At 38.9% G+C, this 7507-nt stretch overlaps 1 pseudogene; it reads left to right on the top strand.

Annotated features, from left to right (window-relative positions):
- The first annotated feature begins 387 nt into the window (after window positions 1-387).
- LOC124961149 (protein FAM136A-like) lies at window positions 388-783 on the top strand (annotated as a pseudogene).
- The last annotated feature ends 6724 nt before the right edge of the window (window positions 784-7507 follow it).

The following is a 7507-nucleotide window of genomic DNA, read 5'->3' as shown; positions in this document are numbered from 1 at the left end:
GGATTGAAAAAGAAGAGCCATGCTTTATTCTCAGCAGCACATGACTCCTCTAAAATAGACCATACATTATGGCACATTACCCTCAGTAAATCCAAAAAAGAAAACAAAGAGATACTACCTTGTATTCTATAAGATCATAATGGAATAAAATTAGAAATCAATGATAAAATAGAAAACAGAAACTACTCCAACACCTGGAGACTAAATAATATGCTATTAAATGAAGCATGGATAACAGAAGACTCAGGGAGGAGATAAAAATTTTCTTAGAGGTAAATGAGAACAATGATACTACACATCAAAATCTCAAGGATACTCTGAAAGCAGTACTAAGATGAGAATTTAATGCATGGAACACATTCAAGAAAATAAGAGTATGTGGTCACCATGGAGAAGGTACAGAAGATCTGAGTGCAGGAGGTGGTGGACTCCATGGTGAAAAGTGTGGAGAGGGAGAACATCTGGAAGATGCAGGGCCTCGTGTTCCGGTGCAGCACCAGATGCTGTGAGGACAGCCAAGATTCCATGCAGCAGGTACATCAGTTCATTGGGTGCTGCCATGCGCCTCTGGCTCAAGCCCAGGCCTTGGTGACCAGTGAGTTGGAGAAGTTCCAGGACCATCTGGCCTGGTGTACCATGCATTGCACTGACACAGCCAAAGATTCAATAGATGTTGGGAGTAAAGAGCTCAGGTAAAGCAGCAGTTGGACAGTTGTGTATCCCAGTGTGTGGATGACCAACTATAAGAAGATGAAAGAATCTCTCTCATCCACTGGGAAATAAAAGTTCTTGCCAGTAGCCATTGGGGCTGAGAGCAGGAATCTATTTAAAGAGAGGAATGGGAATTTTAGTCTTTTAAGCAATGTTTATGAATGAAGAAACTAAGGATGGCAACAAGTTTAAGGCATATAAAACTTGACTCTAGACACTGATTCCTTTATGTTTTGATCCAAGAAAGTGAAATGGCAAAAAAAAGGTGCTAAAATTTGAGTGAAAGGAGAGACTTTTAGAGCCTAAATTTTACATGGCAAGTGGTTGTCCTGAGAGTACAGAGCCCCCTTGTACCAAGCCAGAGCCCTCCCAGGTAGCAAGCAGATTCTTACAACACAGGTTTCCACAGGATGACAGGTTCTTCTGGACTGCCAGTGACCTGGTGGGGTTTGAAGAGAGGTGTTTCTGTTTTTGCCAACCTCCTATTTACCAGAAGTATTATACCATTTTCCATAAGCCATAAAACAAAATCCAGGAGATCAGTAATCTAAAAGGGGAAAAAGTTTCCAGGACTTTATTTTGTTTTTTTTATCCACAAGACATTAAGTGGATTTAAGATGTGAATTTGAGAGGAAGAGTAAATTGGATAAGAACTTGGAAAGGTTCCTTGTGTACACCCTTTATGGCCATCAAGATATGGATTTCTCGAAATTCTAATTGCATCTCTCAGCTGGGAGACCACTGCAAAAACATTAGAGGCAATGTCACATTTTGTATGGAAAGCAGAGCATCCACTACCAGAATATGTGCCCTGAGGCTTTCTGCAGCAAAGTGACAAGATAATCTTTCCCCATTGAAAAAGAATTTTGATTGTGATACATATACCAGTATCTGGAAATAAACAGTAATATAGTGACTGTTTCCTAGCTAAGAGAATTATGAAGTACTGTACTTGGAAGGGAAAAAGAATGGTTTTCATGGAACAGAAGCCTAAATACAGCATTGCTCACTCAGTTCCCTGAATTAACAGAGCCTTACTGAGATATTCCCCTGACCACAGGAAAGTCAAAAAGTAAACAACTTTGACTAGTACAAGCTGTCTCTCTCTCTCTCTCTCTCTCTCTCTCTCTCTCTCTCTCTCTCTTTCACACACACACACACACACACACAAACACACACACACACACACCCCTCTTTGAAAGTAAAGGTGGGGCACCCCACATAGAACACTTTACCAAATACCATTTTTGCCTGGGGACTTTGCGACATGCAATGTTCTTGCCCCAGCATGGCACCTTATCTTGTGAATAAGAAGCATGTTGTCTTTTTACCAACTTATTACTTGAAATAATAATATAGCCCATCTGTTTGCTCTGTCAAGGATGTGATATATTTTCCTAGTGGTTTGGTTTTAAAATAAATAGTTTCATTGTCTCCATGCCATGTTGTTTCTTTGTATCTGGACAGTGGTTATGTAACTTTCTTAGTATGTTTCTCCTTGTTATGTGTGAAATAATTTTTTAAGGTAAAAAAAAGAAAAGAATAAAAAGTCAACAACAAAATGGCCTGATATTACATCTCAAACCCCTAGAAAAAGAATAACAAAACAACACCAAAAGTAGAAGACAGGGAGTAACTAAAATCAAAACTGAAATCAATGAAACTGAAACAAAAGAAATAATTCAAAAAATTGACAAAACAAAAAGTTGGTTCTTTGAAAAAGTAAACAAAATAGATAAACCCTTAGACACACTAATGAAGAAAAGGAGAGAAAATACAACTTACTAAAATTCTTGATGAAAAAGGGAATTATCATGACAGATACTACTGAAATATGTAACATAATTAGAAGCTACTTCGAAAATATATACCCCAACAAAATAGAAAATCTTGAAGATATTGACAAATTTATAGAGCATATGATCCTTCCAAACTGAATCAGGACAACATACACAATTTAAACAGATCTATTATAAGCAGTGAAATATAAGAAGTCATCAAAAGCCTATCAATCAAGAAGTCCAGAACCTGATGGATTCTCAGCTGAGTTCTGCAAGACCTTCAAAGAAGAACTTATACCAATACTCCTTGAGGTATTCCATGAAACAGAGAAGGAGGGAGACCATCCAAATTAATTTTTTTGTGTGTGTTTAACTCTTTAAAATTTTTTTATTCATTTTACACAAATGGAGTATAACTATCATTTCTCTGGTTGCACACAAAGTATAGTCATACCATTTGCATCTTAATACATATACATAGAGTAATGAGGTTTGTCTCATTCTATTATCTTTCTTTCCCCAGCACCCTCCCCTCCCCTCACTTCTGTCTACACAACAACCTTCTTCCATTCTTTCCTTACCTCCCCCTGCCCCTGATATGTATCATCAACCACATATAAGAGAAATTGTTCGACCTTTGGTTTTTTGGAACTGGCTTATTTCACTTAGCATGATATTCTCCAACTTCATCCACTTAACTGCAAATGTCATAGTGTTATTCTTCTTTATGACTGAATAATATTCCATTGTGTATATATACCACAGTTCCTTTATCCATTCATCTATTGAAGGGCATCTAGGTTAGTTCCATGATCTAGCTATTGTGATTGCACTAATCTCCAGAATCTATAAAAATCTCAAAAAACTTTGCACCAAGAATACAAATAACCCAATCAACAAATGGGTTAAGGGAATGAGCAGACACTTCACAGAAGAGGATCTACAAGCAATCAACAGATATATGAAAAATCTTCAACATCTCCAGTAATAAGAGAAGTGCAAAACAAAACTATCCTAAGATTTCATCTCACCCCAATTAGAATGTCTATTATGAGGAATACAAGCAACAATACATGTTGGCAAGGATGTGGAGAAAAAGGTACACTCATGAATTGCTGGTGGGGTTTCAAATTGGTGCAGTCACTCTGGACAGCAGTATGGAGATTCCTTAAAAACAGACTGGAGCAACCATTTGACCCAGCCATCCCATTCCTTGGCCTATACCCAAACGATTTAAAAATCAGCATACTACAGTGATGCAGTCACATCAATATTTATAGCAGTTCAATCCAAACTATTTTTATGAAGTTAGTATCAACCTTATACCAAAACCAAAGACACATCAAGGAAAGAAAAATTTAGACCAATAATTCTGATGAAAATAGACACAAAAATTCTTAAATTTCTGGCAAGTTGCACAAAAACATATTAAAAAGATAGAGTGTACCATGATCAAGTGGGGTTCATCCCAGGAATGCAAGGTTTGTTAAACATCTGGAAATCAATAAATGTAATTCGAGGGGTTCTCAAGATGGCAGACTAGAGGGTGGCTGCATTTCATGTTGCTCCAGGACTCAGGATTCAAAAGAGGAGATATTGAGAGACTTGGGACCAACTCAAAGCTGCCGGGTGAGTCTCTCCCATTGGGGAGGCATCTTGGATGGGGCGGTAGTCCCGGAATGTAGGGAACTTTGTGAAGTAGAGTTGCCCGGCGAGACGCCCCTTCCCCCACTGGAGCAGTGAACTCGGACAACTGGGAGCATTGGAGAGGAGGCTGCTCAGCACAGCGCTTGGACTCGGAGCAACCTACCGGGGCTCCGGGCAGCTGCCCAGAGGAGGAGGTGCGCGGTGAGCTGTTTGGACTCAGAGTGACCACTCCTGAACACCAGGGGGCTGCCTGGAGGAGAAGCGTGGTGGGTCACTTGGACTCGGAGTGACTGCACCGAGGCTATGGTGGCTGTCGGGAGGAGGAGGTGTGCAATTAGTTGCTTGGACTCGTAGTGACCGCACCAGAACTCCAGGTGGCTGCCTGGAGGAAGAGGCATGCGGTGGGTTGCTGGGGCTTAGAGCGTCTGTATGGGGCTCCAGGTGACTGCTCAGAGGACGGGCCGCATAGCCAGGTGATTAGGTGTAGAACAGGGTCCCAGAACCTAGATGGCTTCTTGGTGGAAGAGCCTGCACAGAGACAAGCCGAGGGGCAGAATGAAGGTTCCAGGACTGTGGGTAGCTTCTCTGAGGAGGGGCAGCCTAAGGAGACTCGTCTGTAAAGGGCGAGGCTCCCAGGGCCAGGAAGTAGGTCTGGGCCCCTGGGAACATTGCAGAGGAAGGCTGCTCAGCCCTGGCAGTAGTTGTGGACTGAGGGGAACCTCTAGGAGGGGAACTGACCAGCGAGACCTCCCCACTGGGTGAGTCTTCCCCGCTGGGTGATGTTTTCCCACAAGGATGGTAAAACCAGACACAGGCCAAAACAGGCCTTGCCTCAGCCCACAGCATAGTTCCCCTTTGGAAAACCATTGGTCAACAAGTGGAGGCACCTCTGCCCACTAGCAGGGAATATACCCCACCTGAAGGCCACCGCCCCTAGTGAGGCAGCTTACTTGTGGAGCACTGCATTATCAACTTCCTCCAAGACTTCAGGCTACTGAAGGCTAAGAGGGGATATACTAGAAATCTTCAGGAACATTATAAGTCAATAGAGGAAATAGGCAATATCTCAACGGTCCACTGATACCTGAACAATATGAGAAAACGAGGGAAGAAAATGCCCCCCAAAAATCTATATATTACATCAATAAAATGCAATGACAGCATGGCAGAAGAAATGAAAGAAAGGGAGTTCAGAATGTACATAATTAAAATGATCAGGGAAGCAAACGATGAGATGAAAGAACAAATGCAGGCATTGAATGATCGCACCAATCGACAGTTAAAAAACCAAATACAGGAAGCAAAAGATCATTTCAATAAAGAGATAGACATATTGAAAAAAAAACAAACAGAAGTCCTTGAAATGGAGGAAACAATAAACCAACTTAAGAACTCCATAGAAAGCATAACCAACAGGATAGAACAGCTGGAAGACAGAACCTCAGACATCGAAGACAAAATATTTAATCTTGAAAACAAAGTTGACCAAAAAGAGAAGATGGTAAGAAATCATGAACAGAATCTCCAAGAACTATGGGACATCATGAAAAGGCCAAATTTAAGAATTATTGGGATTGAGGATGGCTTAGAGAAACAAACGAAAGGAATGAATAATCTATTCAATGAAATAATATCAGAAAATTTCCCAAATCTGAAGAATGAAATGGAAAATCAAGTTCAAGAGGCCTATAGGACTCCAAATACACAAAATAACAACAGACCCACACCAAGGCACATTATAATGAAAATACCTAACAAACAAAATAAAGACAGAATTTTAAAGGCTGTGAGAGAAAAGAATCAAATTACATTCAGGGAGAAACCAATATGAATATCAGCAGATTTTTCAATCCAGACCCTAAAAGCTAGAAGGGCATGGAACAACATTTTTCAAGCCCTGAAAGAAAACAAATGCCAACCAAGAATCTTATACCCAGCAAAACCTACCTTCAAATTTGATTATGAAGTAAAATCCTTCCATGATAAACAAAACTAAAAGAATTTATAAAAAGGAAGCCAACATTACTGAACATTCTCAGCAAAATATTTCATGAGGAAGAGATGAAAAGCAAAGAAGCAAATCAGCAAAGGGAGGAACTATCCTAAAAAAAATTGTAAAATAAAGGAGCACCAAAGTCATGTCAAAAAATAAATACATGAATAAATAAATAAATAAATAAATAAGTAAATAAATAAATAAAATGAGCCAAATGACCAGGAATACAAATCATATCTCAATAATAACCCTGAATATTAATGGCCTGATCTCATCAATCAAAAAGACATAGACTGGCAGATTGGATTAGAAAGAAAGATCCAACAATATGTTGCCTGCAAGAGACTCACCTCATAGAAAGAGATACCCATAGACTAAAGGTGAAAGGATGGGGAAGAACATACCATGCACATGGACTCAGCAAAAAAGCTGGGGTATCCATCCGCATTTCAGATAATGTGAACTTCAAGCCAAAGTTAGTAAGAAGGGATAAAGAAGGACATTTCATACTGCTTAAGGGAAGCATAAATCAGCAAGACATAACAATCATAAATATCTATGCCCCAAACTGTGACACATCCATGTATGTAAAACAAATCCTTCTCAATCTCAGAAACCAAATAGACCATAAAACAATAATACTAGGTGATTTTAACATGCCTCTCTCACCACTGGATAGATCTTCCAAACAAAAATTGAACAAAGAAAACATAGATCTCAATAACACAATCAATAATTTAGACATAATAGACATTTATACAATATGCCATCTAACAAATAGCAAATAAACTTTCTTCTCAGCAACACATGGATCCTTCTCTAAAAGAGACCATGTATTATGCCACAAAGCTAATGTTAGCAAATACAAGAAGATAGAGGCACTACCTTGTATTCTATCAGATCATAATGGATTGAAATTAGAAATAAATGAAAGAGTAAAAAACAAACTACTCCAACACCTGGAGATTAAACAATATGCTATTATATGATAAATGGATAACAGAAGATATTAGGAAGGAAATTAATAAATTCTTAGAGATAAATGAGAGCAAAAAACATAATATCAAAATATCTGGGACACTATGAAAGCAGTACTTAGAGGAAAATTTATTTCATGGAGTGCATTCAATAAAAGAAGTAAATTTCAACAAATAAATGACCTAACACTACAGCTCAAAGCCCTAGAAAAAGAAGAACAGACCAACACCAAAAGTAGGAGAAGACAGGAAAGAGTTAAACTCAGAGCTGAAATCAATGAAATTGAAACAAAGAAACAATCCAAAAAATTGACAAAATAAATAGTTGGTTCTTCAAAAAAATAAACAAAATTGATAAACCTTTAGCCACGCTAACAAAGAGAAGACTAGAGAAA

Source organism: Sciurus carolinensis, chromosome 12 (assembly GCF_902686445.1).
Source record: "Sciurus carolinensis chromosome 12, mSciCar1.2, whole genome shotgun sequence".
Taxonomy (NCBI): domain Eukaryota; kingdom Metazoa; phylum Chordata; class Mammalia; order Rodentia; family Sciuridae; genus Sciurus; species Sciurus carolinensis.
This window is presented reverse-complemented; position numbering and strand designations above follow the sequence as displayed.